General features: G+C 43.4%; 2 long non-coding RNA genes across 2 annotated transcripts in view; both read right to left on the bottom strand.

The window, feature by feature from the left end:
* LOC112578057 overlaps nucleotides 1-16,370 on the bottom strand; it is a 274,039-nt gene that overhangs the window by 15,935 nt on the left and 241,734 nt on the right. The gene's annotated exons all lie outside the window — the stretch shown is intronic.
* Nucleotides 567-15,123, bottom strand: LOC123464767. Its single transcript, XR_006639793.1, has 3 exons — nucleotides 13,781-15,123; nucleotides 3,313-3,499; nucleotides 567-929 (listed from the first exon to the last, which is right to left on the bottom strand). It is a non-coding gene; the product is annotated as an uncharacterized LOC123464767 (long non-coding RNA).

Below are 16,370 nucleotides of genomic sequence, written 5' to 3'. Positions count from 1 at the left end.
CCTGATGCAACTGACACATTGGGATCCACAAGGATTTCTTTACTTGACCTATTCAGGTAAAAGCAAGTGACGACGGGGATGATGAGAGGGTAAGGCAAACACTGGGGTTTACACAGTTTATTTACTCCAAAGAGCAATTCAGTGAATGATGACAGGGAGAAGTAGAGCTGATTTCCCTATTTAACCTATATGTGCTATGCTGTGCTTATTTGCTCAGTCATGTTCTACTCTTTGTGGCCCCATGGACTGTAGCCCCTCCAGGTTCCTCTGTCCATGGGGATTTTCCAGGCAAGAATACCTGAGTGGGTAGCCTATCCGTTCTCCAGGGGATCTTCCTGACCCAGGAATCGAACCAGGGTCTCCTGCACTGCAGGCAGATTCTTTACCAGCTGAGCTATCAGGGAAGCCCATGAAACCTATATATCTTGATCCAAAAAAAAACTTTTAAAGATAAATTTAATGTAGAGTTGAAATGTCACTGGTGCCACATACCAGATTGAAGGAAGAAATATGTTTGAAAGATTGGAGATTTTGTGTGTGGTGTGCTCCCTTTACCATGTAAGTCATACTGATACTACCCCAGCTTCACACCTCCTTCTGATATTATCTCCAATTCTTCCCCTAAAGAAATGTTCTATTACCATTAGGTCTTCGCCTGTGAGTGCAGCCTTCCCTCCATCACATTATTCATGCTGATTCCTACCAAGAATCACTCTGACTTCTCTCTGCCCATATGTTTTCTGTCTTGAGCCATTTAAGTCCACCTCCTCCATGAAGCCTTCCCTGACTACTTTAGCCTAAGGTCTGGCTTCAAATATCTAAATCTATCACCAAATGCTTAGGCCAACTAGAGTGAGAGTCATAGGGAAGATAGAGTTATTTACCCTCTGGCAGGGCAGGTATTCTTTTGGATCAGTCGGTTTCTTTGTCTGTAAAATAAGGAAATAATTATGTCTGCCTTAGTAGTCTATTGTGATAATTACATGAAAAATGCATTAAAAAACATCCATAATAAAATAAATAGTCTTCATAAATATTAGTTCTTCTTTCTCTCTTTCAAATTCAGAAAATTAGTGTCTAAGGCATTCAGATATAGTAACTTGTTATATTTACTGTCTTATATCTTTCAATTCTTCCTGTTTCGTGGGCTGTCATTCTCTATCACCTTCTTCCATTAGTCTGTGATCCCTCCAAGAAAGGGACCTTTATTTATGTATCACCATATTTTCTGCCTCATTTGGTACAGTTCAATATACAAGGTTAGGGTCAATAAATAGTTATTGGAAGAGTGGATATTAGTAACTTTCTCTAATGTCTGGGGAACTTTTTAATTTCCATAAAAATGAAAGCCCCAATTGGCAACACTCTATTCCATCTTTACACCCCCTGGTTCACTGTATATGACTGAATTTACACACAGTGGAGAGAGAGCATCATGTCTGATTTCATGTTGTGATTTCACCTCATTTCACCAGAGCTGGACAGCTCCCACAGTAATAGGTGGTACTAACAAAGTACAATCATGCATTTAACCCTAAAGTGGGTGTGTTTATTTTACACACAGAACTTTTCCATGCATAGGGAATATATCTTTATAGGCAAGTGTTTAAAAATAAAGAATACTACTGGCCTCAAGATGGTCTTGGGAAATGAGCAGTGAGGAGCAACACAAACAAGGAAAAAAATTAAAGTTAAGTCTTAGATGCTACTGATGGAAAGACGGCCTTGTGGTCTTGGAAATCAAAGGACAGTACATTTTACCACTTAGCATTTAATTGATAAGCTGCTTGCATTGATGAAATGGGGTGTGGTCCACAAAGGGAGCTGAGCAGAGCTGTTATAGGTTTGACCTCTAGGTGTCAGATGGCTTGACTGCTCTGTGACCCAGGCAAGTTACATGGCCACCCTCTGCCTCCATTTCCCAACTGGTAAAACTGAGAGAAGAATTAGAGTTCCTGCTTCAGGGTGCCGTCTCCAGGCACAAAGAGGGAACCCATGGAAAGCCCTTGCAGCAGGGCCGTGTGGAGAGTGAGGGCCAGGCAAGGATTAGGTGTGAAGCTTCAGGATCTGCAATACTCAACAGGGATTCTGTAGTTGTGTTCATTCTTCTATTCAACTCTCCTGCTTCACAAGGAGCAGACCCCCCACAGCACGGAGAGGAATCCTGAATCTCACAACAGGGGCGTTTCTCCTTCTCGGTAGTGGAGTAACAGAAGAGCCACAGAAGAAACACCCCAGGTCCTTTCCGCAATCACTCTTACACTTGTAAAAGCCAGTCAGCATATGTGTGTCCCGTTTCCAAGACGCCCTGTGTTCTGAGACTCTCAGAGCCTATGCCCTTAGTGGCGCATCTGGATTTAGAAAGTACTCAACTAAAAGCCAAACAAGAGATGTGAAATAAACACCCTTCCCAAAGGGTGAGGAAACTTAATGAGATCCAGGAGAAAAGGGGGCCACTGAAATATTAGATAGCTTCATTCCAGAGATCAGCACAAAGCAAGCGCTGTTAAATGCATTATGATTTTGAAACGAGTGATTTCTAACAAATCTGGGCTCTTGAATCAAAAGGAAATGTTGGGGGTGCCTTCAGACATTATACATCTGACTAACAATGGGGAAAGTAACGATCTTGTGTTACACTGGAAGGCTGCTACAGCCTTAAAAGAAATGCAGTATTATGTGTCATCTGATTTTGATGCGATTTCTAGAAAGAGAAAGGTAAATTAAAAATAGAGATTCCATTTTAACGCATGTTTACTCTCGCCTTTGTCTGGCATCCAAAAACGACAGTGTGTTCGTCTCATTCACTGTGGCAGCATTATTTTTACATAAAGTTTGAGACCGCGTGCACTGCCGAGGCCCCCTTCAAAGAAGGTAAGCCCACACTTCCCATCTATCACACACCCTTTGGACTTTTCTTACTTAAGGGCTTGTCATTCCAGTGGGGAGGAAGAGCTACCGAATACCAGCCACGTGGAGCTTTATTCCTTCATGCTGTTTGTGATAAACTTCAGGGGACATATTTAACATTCCACAAAAAATGAAATTTCTGGGGCCACCCCAGCAGGAGGATAATATCACCGCTCTTAAAGCAGCACTGCACTTTAAGATACTGCCAAACAGTCCAGGCATAGGATGGGCCAATATCTATCACTCCTGGAGGGAGGGGGAACTCTGTAAGCTTCTCAAGCACTTGGTGTTAATCTACAGCACACTTTCATGCTATTATCATTATTATTTGTTGTTGTTATGTTAATCATTGCTCTTTGTCTTCTTAGGAACAATTTCCTCTGGGAAGACAGAACCACTCACCTTCTGGCAGGGCAGTCATTCTTTTGGATCACAGGGTATCGTTTTTGCCAGCTTTTCCTAGTTGCTAAATTGCTGAGAAAACCGTGGGAGTTTGGGCTTCATGCCTGGAGAAGGCACAGCTGGGGATCAGCTCTGGGTGCTTGCCTCCCCTATCTTCCCCTGTCCCTTTGGCTTCATTCCCTACAACCTGGAAGAAGAAGCAAAGTTGCCAGAACTCAGCTTTGTTTTCAAATTCACTTCGACCATCGCTTCCGAGGACCTAATAGGACCCAAGTCTGTACTTGGGACAGCTGGAGATAAGAGAGTCCAAGTTTTAGAACAAAGTTATGGTTGAGATGCGTTAAACTCACTCACACACACACACGCACACACACACACACACACACACACACACACACACACCATCAGACCGTTAAGAGCATGGGGTAAAAATGTCCTCAAACTCTCCTGTCCTTAGATGTGGGTTGGAACATCCCTAGCAAAGCCCTAGGGAAAACACATTTGCTGGGACATTAACCAAGATATTCGGAGATCTCTCTTTTCTGCTGGAAGTAGGAGAGCTGAGACAATGTTAATTGCAAGAAAATGAGCAAAGAAGCGGGTTTTAACTTTCATGCTCTAACAGGGCCAGAGAGGGAGATTACAAGGGAAGTACAAAGGCAAATGCAGGAGGCTGTCTCCTGCCTCCCCAGGGAGGAGATGAGCATCGCAGGATTTGCTGCAGAGGCCCACAGCCAGCACAATCTATTAAATAGCTCAAGTTAGTCAATGTGGAAGAAATTTTTAGACACACATGCCCAACCATATGTGCATGGCCAAGATTTAAAATAGAAAAGTGAGAGACTGTTGGATGACTGAGGATTTTTCCCTTGCCAGGAAGTTCTCCTTAAGGATTTCATAGCTTGCAAAAGAGAACTGCTTGCCAGACAAGCCAAGAAAAAGACACAGAAGATTGGGACCTGCTTCCTTAATGATGAAATGTCACACCGCTATGTAAATCAACTCAAAGAAAAGAGGCAGGCGTGATTAAGATGGCTTTACAGAAACAAGAGAGGTTTCTCAACATCTCCTCCCTAAACTGCTCTAATTTCCCACACCTCAGGGCTGAGCAAACACACACAGTGGGGCCTTTCGAGCAATTGAACTGGCAGTAAGGGGACCCCTTGGTCACAGAATATCTACGTCCCAAGGAAAAATTACCTTGTTTGGCCCCAGTTCGTGAGGGGCAAATTCTTTTTTTGTCAAGTCCATGGAAGATTAAAGAGCAACTCCACTCTTTCACTGTGTGTGTGCGTATTTCATGTATGTGAAATGTGATGATGGAAAAATAAGATGGATCCCATTAGCCACAACAGAACCAGCTTTATTAATTTTCAATCCCACCAAGTAGACGTTTCCAACTCACTTTTTATCAACGAACATCCATCTCAACAAGTCTGTGCCTCAGTTCCTCTCTTTGCCTCCCTCCAGCCTCTCTTTTCCTTCCCTTCCTCTGGGCACCCAGGAAAGAACACAGATTGCACACCCTTCCACAGCATTGTGTAAGAAACATTGATAGGGTCTGCAAAGGTCAATGTTTTGCTATGTCATCACTCCATACCTACGGTTGAAAATAATCTGGTCATTTCTGAGGCAAGGGTAGTTGGCTAGTCTTATATACCTTCGGAGCTTTGATATTGCAGGGCTCTAACTCTTGAGTCATTTACTATAATTTATGTATTTCAGAAGAACTGCAATCATATCTTCTAGAAGTTCCATATCCCAGAAAGCTTCCTCCTAAATTGTACCATCAATTTTCAATTCACTTAGATTCCTATAATTTTATGACTAGAGGGGACTTTAGAACTGATTTAATCAAATTCTGTCATTTCACAGAAAAGAAAGGTGAGGCCCTGAAATGTTAAGTGAGTTGTTAGAGTGCAAAGCTACTCGGTTGGTAAGTCATTATGAGTTTTGCGGTCCTTCTGGTCTAGTCGTCTTAATACTACATGGAACTTCAGTATCATTCTATGATTAACTCTTCTATGTTCCTAGGAATCATATGGATCTCCAAACCAACAATCAATCTTTCTGTTTAAATTTTAGCCTATTAAAGTCAGGGTGATTTTCAATGACCTCAGAAAAAAAAAATAGAATTTTCTTACCAGAAAAAAGAAGTGAAGATGCTAAACTGCTAATGAAAAAAATCAAAACATTATCATCTGTAAACAGATAGATGTGGAAATCTGTTCAAGAGGGAGGGGACATATGTATACCTGTGGCTAATTCATGTTGATATATAGCAGAGGCCAAAACAATATTGTAAAGCTATTATCCTCCAATAAAGCAAAGAACAAAATATAAAACCTGGATAGTTTGAATTGCATTAAATATCATAAACACATTACTAATTCATGCCAGAACAGTCCTGTACTATGAAAAAAATATTAATATGATGAAAGCCTAGTCCATGAACTACCTGGAGAATATCTGTCATCCGTAAATGTTTCTACACAGTAACAAGAATCACTGCCTCACAGGCAGGGATGTGCCTGCCATACTCCTCCACTGGGATCCACCCAGATAATCACCGTATCTCCTATAGGCAGCATCAGTGAAGTGTCAGGAACTGACAGTCTTCATTGACAGCCCAGCTCTTAAATGGACCTTACCTACCTTCTTCCCAGAAAGAGAAGAGAATGACTTTAAGGAATACTATTGTGCTAAGTCACTTCAGTCATGTCTGATCCTTTGCAACCCTATGGACAGTAACCCGCCAGACTCCTCTGTCCAAGGCAAGAATACTGGAGTGAGTTGCCATTTCCTTCTCCAGGGGATCTTCCCCACCCAGGGATCAAACCGGTGTCTCTGAGGTTTCCTACATTGGCAGGCGGGTTCTTTACCACTAGCACCACCTGGGAAGCCCCTCAAGAAGTGCTACTTCTTATTAGAAGATGATGTATTGGTATATCTAGGGAAAATCAGCCCATATTCTTCTGATCATTCCATCAGTATCTCTAACCCAGGGGCTACATTTTGATCTCCATCTTTTTTGTCAACCTAATGACTCTTTCAGGGTGCATTTGGGGAAGGCTTCTAAACCCCTAACAAACCAGGGCTCTATCACTCTTGAGGAATCTCATAACCAAGCCAAATCTGCCGTATACTCCATTTTTATCTATTTTTCCTTTCCCAAACAGTGCAGGGCAACGAAAGAAGTAGTGAGAGACAGGAAATTCAGAGACTTGGATTCTAGTTCTGACGCCTTAAATAATAACTTGGCTTTGAGAGAGTCATTTGCTCTTTCTGAGCCTTGGCTTCCTCATCTGCAAAATGGAATCACTAAAGATGAGCTCAAATGTTTCTGGCAGCTGTAGTATTCTTGGAACTTCTTATAGCACAGAACTATGCCAGACAGAGCATGTCAGAGATGATGAAGTCCCTGGAAGATATGGCTCTAAGTTCTCTTAGTACAGTGTCTAAGAAATCTTGAGCCCCCAACAAATAATCAGATGTCAAGGGAAAGAACCCTAGCTCTATTTATTGCCCTAGCAAGTTGCTGTGAAATACTAATGTCAAGTACTAGTTATGGCACTTGAATTACTGTATGTACTCAGGTAATTACTGCATGTAATTTACAAATATGCAATGCCATGTACATTGTAACAATAAGGGTAACAATACAGTTGATAACAACCTAGGCTTACATAAGTTTATTTTCCTTAGAGTTTCAGTGTTTCATAAACATTGGCTCATCTATTTTCTGAATACCAATAATGCAAAGTACAGCTGGGGACAGAGAAAAGGAGGGAGGGAAGAATACATCCATACTTCCGAGATGCGCAATTCAAGCCCTGACAAAAGTCTTGATTTCCCCTGGGTGACACAAAACCAGAGACAGACCTGGGAACACGGACCCAGTTGTAAGGTGTGCAGCCTGCTGCTCAAAACACAAGCCTACCCCAGCTCCACTCTCCACTTTACAGTATGAAGTTTATGACATGGCATTACCCAGGCACTTTAGAATGTCAATTTCCTTTACAATTTTATAAAATATCATTTGGAAGGAAGAAGAAATTTATGTTCACGCACTAAGAGTGCTCCTGTCTGCCCACCCTCTTGGGATAAGAGTTGGTTTCACCTGAACAGAGTTGCAAATATGCGGCGTACGCGCAGGGCTGAAAAAGCCGTGGGGTTTGTTTTTAATTTAAAGAACAGTTCTGATTTGGATACACATTTTAAGCAGGCACTGTATAATACAAATCCACTGAATTCACTCAGACAAGAACAAGTTATGCCATCCTAATACTGTCTAGAAACCAGATGTATAGTTACTGTTTTCTTTCTCTCTCTCTCTCTTTTTTCTCTTGCTGCACAAAATTAGTTCCTCCGATACCCAGATTCTAGAGGTTCATTGTCTTGCAAAATATTCAGGTGCCTCGTGATGATCTATAATAATAAACCTCCAGTGTGATAGCAAAACACAAATAAAAATGTGAAAATATATATGCATGTATACATAAAATGAAATATAGATGCGACGTGAGAGCGAAATCACAAATACAAAGAGGAAATGGGGAGGGAGGCTGGAAGATAGCCTCCCTTCCCTTCATGCGAACTGAAAAATAGAATGGATGCTCATTAAAGTCGTTTACCAGGACTCCAATTTGTCCTGTGATTAAGAGGTATTGGTTGGAGGAAATTGGTGAGGGAGATCAATATACTTGTCTTCATTCTTAATTCTTCTTTAATGTCTCAGTCTCCACAGGGCAGCTGAATCACAGAGGTAGAGTCAATCTTTATCCACCAGGGGGCTGCACTCTGGTGGGGGTGGGGGGGAACACTCCTGCTCCCAAAAAACAAAGATGGTTTGGACCATAGCAGATGAATTGAGTTGACAACCAGTTCACTCTCTCCTTAGACTCCTGATTTTTGTTCAAGTGTTGTCATGGTTCTGGCCAACGAATGTGCCAGTGGCGAGACATGGAGGACAGAGCGGGTCCTGGAGAAAGTCAGTGCTTGATCTTAAAATGAAGTGATGGTGTAAAGCACCTGACTTTAAAGCAAACGACTTTAATCGGCATCCATTCTATTTTTCAGTTCATGGAATGGGAAGGGAAGGTATCTTTCACTAATGTTATTCCTCCACATCCTTACCCTTCTCTACAACTCACGCTAAGGGGATTTTGTCCATAAACCTCAGTGATAACACCATCTGAGGCTCAGAGTAGCAAGCTCCATCTTCCTCTCTCCAGGTCTCCTAGGTCCACCCTCTCTGGAAGTGGGTCTCAGCCAGGGGTGCTTTTGCCCTTGAAGGCACATATACGATGTCAGGAGACACTGACGCTGTCACCTCTAGTGGGAGGAGTACTATTGGCATCTAGTGGATAGAGGCCAGGGATGCCGCTAAACATCATCCAGTGCCCAGGACAGCCTCCCCTCTCCCGCAGCAAATAATTAACAGGCTTAAATGTGGACAGTGCCAACACCAAGAAGCCCTGGTCTACAGTGATGGGCACACCCTGATGCTTCCACCTGAGCTCTCTGAAGACTGGATCCTTGACTCAAGAAGAACTCCTCTTGCTTCATGATGTGACTGCTGCAGAGATCTAAGTATAGGGCCAGGCTCTCTGTCACATCTTCTCAAAAAGTGTTGAAAGTAGTTGATCCAGGAGACTGAGAAAAGACCAAGGAGGGTGCAAAGTTGATTTTTTTGTTTGTGTGTGTGGTTGTTATAAGCCTTCTTCGCCTATACGTTTTAAATTATTTGTATGACAAAGGCTAAGTGTTTGTTAAAAATCTGTCTCCTCTATTTCCTGGATATGTAGAGTACATTTCCCAGGCTCCTTTGCAGTTGGATGGCCATGTGACTGAAAGTGAAAGTGAATGTAGCTCAGTGTGTCTGACTCTTTGCGACCCCATGGACTATACAGTCCTTGGAATTCTCTAGGCCAGAATACTGGAGTGAGTAGCCTCTCCCTTCTGCAGGGGATTTTTCCAACCCTAAGAAAATTTTTTCTTAGTCAAAAAAAAAAAAAGTGAGAGGAAGTAATAGAAGCATTTCTAAGTCTGGCTATCACATGATCCTTTACCCTCTCTCTTTCCCTGACTCCTGGCCATACACCAAGTTTCTAGCAAAAGAATCCAAGGCCAGAAGTGATGGTGGATCCTGCAGATGGAAGGAGCCTTGATCCCCGATGGACCATATTGAAGACCACTTGTTAACCAGCAAAACTTGTATTGGACTTTAAGTGAATCAGAAATAAAATAAGCCACTGAGAGCTGGGGACTGTTGCATCTAGCATCACTCAGCCTATAATATGCATGCATCATTTTAATTTAAAAATTATAATTCAAATATACATAATGAAATTTTATTTTTTGGTAGAAAGCACATGGCTTTCAAGTGTCTGTTCTAAATTTTCTATAATGTCCCTGGAAGTTCTTTTTCTAAGGTAAACTGAACTATATCATTTTCTACCTTAAAGCATTTCAGTGGTTTCCTGCTGCACTTGGTGTATTTTAAGATTCTTATCATGATTCATACTGCCCTTTACAATTGAGTAAGAACATAGTGTTTGTGGACAACACTACAGGGGTGTGTTGATGAAAGGAAGAACTTTGCATCCCATTACATGAGCGTAGAGCCCAAGTACCCTCTTCCATACGACTAGCAGCTGGCATGTAGGCTCAATCAAACACACCTACTTAATATTTTATGTCTTAAGGAAAACAGCCTTGAGAATAGGGCTACAATGACACCAAATGTCCAAGACAGCAGTGTCCATGGCAGGTGTTCAATGGGGACTCATCTGTAGTAACCAGCTGCCTAATCTCTTGTAGATCATTCCCATTTCTGAACTTGACATTGGTTATTAAGTGAGCAATTATACATTTCTTTTCTGCTTTAGTTAACTAATTTTAGAATTTATTGCTTATAGGCAAAACCCTTGACTGACAGAATATCTGCCCTCACTCCAGGACCTTAAGTTCCATGAGGGCAGGAACTGTGTTTTCTTAAACATTATATCTCTGCTTTGCTACACAGTGTCTGTGTGCAGGCTACAAGCTACATCACTTCAGTCCTCCTGTCTGACTCTTTGCAACCAGTCTGCAATGGACTGTATAGTCTGCCAGCCTCCTCTGTCCATGGGATTCTCCAGGCAAGAATACTGGTGTAAGTCGCCATGCCCTCCTCCAGGGGATCTTCCCCACCCAGGGACTGAACCTGCATCGGCAGACGGGTTCTTTACCACTAGCGCCACCTGGGTACACAGTGCAGTTGACTAAATATTTTTGGATGAATGAATGAAGACTATCAGGCAAAATTCACACAAATCAGCACTGGTCTCCAAGGGACCATCCTTTCACTCTAAAATCAAGATTTAATAAAGTGGGAGGTTAGTAGTACAAAGAAGGTTGGGTTGAAGTGGAGGGGAACTGACACCTGCATGATGCCAGGGAGAAACGTAAAAGGAGAAATTGACTAGGAGGAGGCAGTGCTGATTCAGGGTTGTGTGGGAGACTTTAGCTCTATTGCCTCCTGCTGGACAGGAAAGGTAGTACAATAAGTACAGCTCTCACTACACGGGGGCAAGTATTTCTCCTCCCCAAGTTCTCTGTCCCATGATTGCTTCTGAAAATGTGAAAACTGAATAACGGCAAGTCAGAAAACATAGGTTCCTATGCTGAGCAGTGATCCCACCTCTTTAACTCAGCATCCTTGCTCCACCTGCTTCAACCACCTGGCAGACGTTTCGAGAATCCAACAAACAGGGCATTTTATAATGCCTGTGTATGGAAAGATCATTACATGCACAATCCGCCTTGGGAATAGCAACAAAAATCTTAAAGGAACACTCCCATCTCTCAAGAAAGCAGCATGCCTTCCTAGAACGTAGACTGCAAATCCAGTTTACTTTATAATAGGCCATTTTCTTCCATATGTAGAAATCATCTGTTCTTGTTGGAACTGCTACCCAAGAGTGGAAATAAGTCATTCATGGAGCTATCACTAAGAGAAAGAAGTCTGTGCAAAATCAATGAGGAAAGGAATCCAAATGAGGCCAGATAGGCTTTGTTCATACTTTGGCATATGGTGGAGCTAGAGTCAGGTTTTCCTGGAGAACTTCATGCTCCCTTACTTTCTTCATTCAGCACACACCCATGAATTTTCTAATGAGGCAGAATAACCACTGCAGATAGGAGCTACTTTTGATTTAAAGTTCTCATGGAAGACAACAGAGACTTTAGCCAGCATGGCAAACCCTGGCAATCCCATCACAGAAGGGGAGAGTAAGTACTAGGGATGACACTTGGGGATGGAGCAAGAGAGCAGTCAGTCTATACTTTCCAACTTCCGTCTCTGGGGAGGATTTTGAAGCTGCCGTTGCATCTACCAGCACATTAACTCTCCATCCGATGGCTCATGCCTCAATAGGATTTGTTAAACTCTGGCATTGAACATGAGCTTCCCAGATGGCTCAGGGGTAAAGAACTAGCCTGCCAAAGCAGGATACACAGGAGACTAGAGTTCAGTCACTGGGTCGGGAAGATACCCTGGAGGAAGAAATAGCAACCCACTTCTGTATTCTTGCCTGGAGAATTCCATGGACAGAGGAGCCTGGCGGACTACAGTCCATAGGGTCACAAAGAATCAGACATGACTGAGTAAATGAGTATACATGCACACACACAACACCAACTTAAATTTTGACTCCCTTAAAATGTAAAAACCCCAGGGTAGAAAATATTTTGTGCTTAAGAAAAAAAAAAGAAATTCACAAGATGACTCTGGGAAATCTAATTCTGGCTCTGTCACCAAACCAACTTGGTTAAAAGTCATAAGCAGCCTGGAAGTCATTTTCTTCATTTGTAAAATAAGAGTGTTGGAATAGAATGGGTAGATTTCAAAGACTTTCTAGCAGTAGACTTCTTTAATTCTTTAATTTGTCAACCATTAATTCTTTATAAATGTTCAGTAGATAAAATGTGTAAGACTGGAAGTACCATTCTGCTGGGAGCTCAGGATAGGAACTGTGGACAGCAGTGGACAAGTTAAGCTCAGCACTCAAATTCCTTGTTAAACCATGTTGCTGAAAACTCTGTCTTTTGATGAGTAAACAGAACTTCTGAAACTTCTGGATTTGCCTAATGAGGTTGATCTAACCTGAGGGACCTGAGCCACTTGGGTAACCTGAGTGCCCACTGTTTGGGGTACTCTCACAGCAGCAGGTTCACCTCTAAGACTGAGAACTTGTCTTGTTTGCAGAGTGAGAAGGGACTGAAGGTAAATGAGGAGAGCACAAGAGGACAAGTGGCAAGAGTGGGGAAGGCAGGCTGAGTCTCATTCCCAACTGGACCTAACATGGGCTCTGGCTGACACTTAAGCAAATGGTGGGTTGGAATCCTGGACACTGAAGATGGACAAATGCTGGGCTATCTGCAAGGATTTGCAGGTGGGGGTTCTGATAACCACCTGTGGCTGGCTGGGCATCCTTATAAGAAATATCACCCAGTGGCTCACCAGTAAAGAATCCGCCTGCAATGCAGGAGATCTGGGTTTGATCCCTGGGCTGGGAAGATGCCCTGGAGGAGGGCATGGCAACCCACTCCAGTATTCTTGCCTGGAGAATCCCATGGACAGAGGAGTCTGGGGGGCTACAGTTCATAGGGTCACAAAGAGTCAGACACAACTGAAGAGGCTGAGCACCCAGGCATAACATTTTCAGAGACTTGTAAATCTCTGTATGTCATGTAGACTGCTCCAGCCCAAACTTCTGACCTTGCCCACTGACTGAAGAGCAGCAGCTCGGCTGGCTGAGTTAATCTCTCACATGATGGCAAGGGTCGGGGTGATGTGTGCAGGCTCAAGACAGGGAGAACCAGGGTGGGTGCAGAGACTTGCCTCTTTCCAAAGTCCTCTTCAAGCATCTCTCCCTCCAAAGGATGTACATCCTTATCATACTTATCAAACCATCAAAAAAGGGCGGGGGAGAAAACTCCCTTCCTGAAATGTATTGTAAATTTGGGGGCCAAGATTTAAGACTGCATCCCCAGGCTAACCTCAAATCTGGCCAAACACGATGCTTTCTTCCATGGGAAAGTTTCAACTAGCCGGAGAAAGAAGTTCTTACTTCAGAAACTCAAATGCGCTGATTAAAAGTGAGTGCCACAAACACACACTCCAATATCATCAACAGTGAGTCAGAACCCACACCTGAGTTAACAGGAAACTTGGTGGAGGAGAGTGAGAGTCGCCACTGAAACAAAAGCCCGGGCTCTGAATGCCATCCCAGCAGGCAGCGCTCTCCTTTTCAATGAGACTCCCACTTTGATGTGTGTTTTTTAACTGCAACTTTCATGTGGTGATGGAAGACGCTCAGAGCAAGGTGGTAGCATTATGTGAAGACCAATGCTTTCAAATGCCCTTTGCCCCTCAACAGCACCAGGCAGACAAAGAAGAACCACATAGCCGGGAGAAGCCTACCTGTTTTTTAAAGAATATCCGTGCTAGTGGAATCTAACAGGGTGAGAAGGAGCACGCTCTTCAGTGGCAGGGAGAAAAAAAAAAATTGGTGGGGCCACTTTGAGGGAGATTTGGCTTAAAATAAGAGTTCACTTACAGCTTCACTTGGATCATACCCCAGATTAAAATTATTTGTGTCCAATTAGCTTAAAAAATCCCCATGTGTGGTAAATCTTTCCCATGTTTATTTTCAGTAGAAGTCACAGAAGCTGGTGCCTTGGGAAACTACACAGGTGTGTCGTATTTTGCATAATACATACATTCCTGGGAAAGCTGAGAAGAAAAACAGTACTTTTATATATGAGGTCCACGCCCTTTTTAAAGCAAGTCAGTAAAAACTCAGTTTTTGAGCTTTTGATACTTCTGTGTTTGCCTAATGAAGTTGATTTAATCTGAGGGATTTGAGGAATTCTCACAGAACCAAGTTCCTACGGGGCGCTTTCAAAGCTCTTCTGACTCAGCTTACCCAAAAAGGTCATGAGAGGAAGGAGGCAGAGAAGCCCCCAATCCCACCACATAGGCATAGGCAACTGGGACATTTTCTAGAACTGGGATAGGGGCTGACTGTAATGAGATGACATGAGAGAGGGAGGGGTATTGTGTTTACACTGCAGGATGGGATGTTGTTCTGGGTTATGTTTCCACAGAGCCCACGTTCCCTGGAAAGGCAAGGGTTCAGAAGGTGGTGGCCAAATGAGGTCCCTCAGCTGGCAAGAGGGAAGCTTTGACGGAGCAACACGCCTCTCACATCCTCAGGGCACATGAAATTTGAACTGGATGGAGTAGGGGAAGGCCAATGAAGTAGGAAGGAGATAAGCTGAAAAAGGTGAAAAGGAAAAGCAGGAGATAAGGAAACAGGAGTCTTCAGTCTATAATGGCAAAGGCCAAATGGACACAGCACTAAATTCATAATTTTTTATAGGACTGGTTGCGTAGGAAATTATTTACAAAGTCCAGGATTCTTCCTATGTGTCTGCCCACATTGCCTGTACTCTGCTCCCTCCCCTGAAGCTGAATGAATGTATTTATTAGGATAAATATAAGGAAATACTACTTTTCACAGAAAGCAGCAAACTGAGTCACCAGGAGAAGCTAATTGAAGGCTGAAAACTGTATTTTTAATATTTCCCCATTTTTATAATGTTTAGTAAGCCATTGCTAATTTTGAGGTTTTATGAGACTTCCCAGATGCTCAGAGCACACCTCTCATGACAATAGTCTTTGTCCTTCTCATGACAATAATCTTATGCTCTTCAAGCCCCTATGATAGCATCAATCCCACCATGTTAGAGCAGTTTTTATGGTTCTCTCTCGTGAGGCACTAAAGCAGGCTCCTGTCCACCTTTGAGGCCTGCACTGGGGTGAGGGAGAGATGACTGAAAGAAAATGTTAGTTGCTCAATCATATTGGACTCTGCAATCCCATGGAATGTAGCCCAGGCTTCCCAGGTGGTGCTAGTGATAAAGAACCCACCTGCCATTTGAGGAGACATAAGAGTCGTGGGTTTGATCCCTGGGTTGGGAAGATCCCCTGGAGGAGGACATGGCAACCCACTCCAGTATTCTTGCCTGGAGAATCCCCCTGGACAGAGGAGCCTGGCGGGCTACAGTCCAAGGTGTCACAAAGAGTTGGACACGACTGAAGAGACTTAGCATGCACATGTGCATGGATTGTAACCCACCAGGCTCCTCTCTCCACGGAACTCTCCAGGTAAGAATACTGGAGTGGGTAGCTACTCCCTTCTCCAGGGGTTCTTCCTGAACTAGGGACTGAACCCAGGTCTCCTGCGTTGCAGACGGCTTCTTTACTGTCTGAGCCACCTGGGAAGCCCTGGGAGATGACTGGACTTCCCCAATTTGGTCACGCTTTCACGCCCACACACCCACTGCATTTTTGTCTGGAGTGATTTTTTCCTCCTTACAGTCCCTGGGCAACTCTGACTTTACTTCTGAAACACAGTCCAACTCTTGTCTTCCCTAAGTCACCCTTGCTGGATGACTTTTAACATGCTTCCTCCTATACTTCCTCACCCCCGGAAGTTACTCTTCCCTAGCAACCATTGAAAGAAATTGTAACCACCTCTTTTAAGTGTCCCTCCAAGGCAGCCTGAGTGCTGTAAAGGCAGGGAGGGGGGCTTAGTTCGTTTTGTCCCACCTGTCACAGTGCCAGGCAGGCACTCATCTGTCATTGCTCAGACCTTGCTGCCTCAGAGAAGCCAGCAGGTAGCCTCCATTGCACCCCTTTTTTGTCCTGTTGGAGGCACCATCTGACCCAAGCTGACAAGTATTATGCCCCGAAAGCATGGAGTCCAGCAGTAGAAAAGTTTTCCCATCTCTTTCACCTGTTTTATAGGCTGTACTCTGAAGAAGGTAGCACCAAGTGTGATAGAAAACCAGCCACTGTCAACATAAATGAAATGTCATGTTGGCACAAGCTTTACACTGAGTTGTTCAGTCTCTAAGTTATGTCAGGCTTTTTGCGACCCCATGGACTGCAGCACATGAGGCTTCCCTGTCCTCCACTTTTCCCTGGAGTTTGCTCAAATTCATGT

This window comes from Bubalus bubalis, chromosome 12, assembly GCF_019923935.1.
Source record: "Bubalus bubalis isolate 160015118507 breed Murrah chromosome 12, NDDB_SH_1, whole genome shotgun sequence".
Classification (NCBI taxonomy): domain Eukaryota; kingdom Metazoa; phylum Chordata; class Mammalia; order Artiodactyla; family Bovidae; genus Bubalus; species Bubalus bubalis.
Note: the sequence above shows the minus strand (reverse complement) of the source record. Positions and strands in the feature narration are given on the sequence as shown.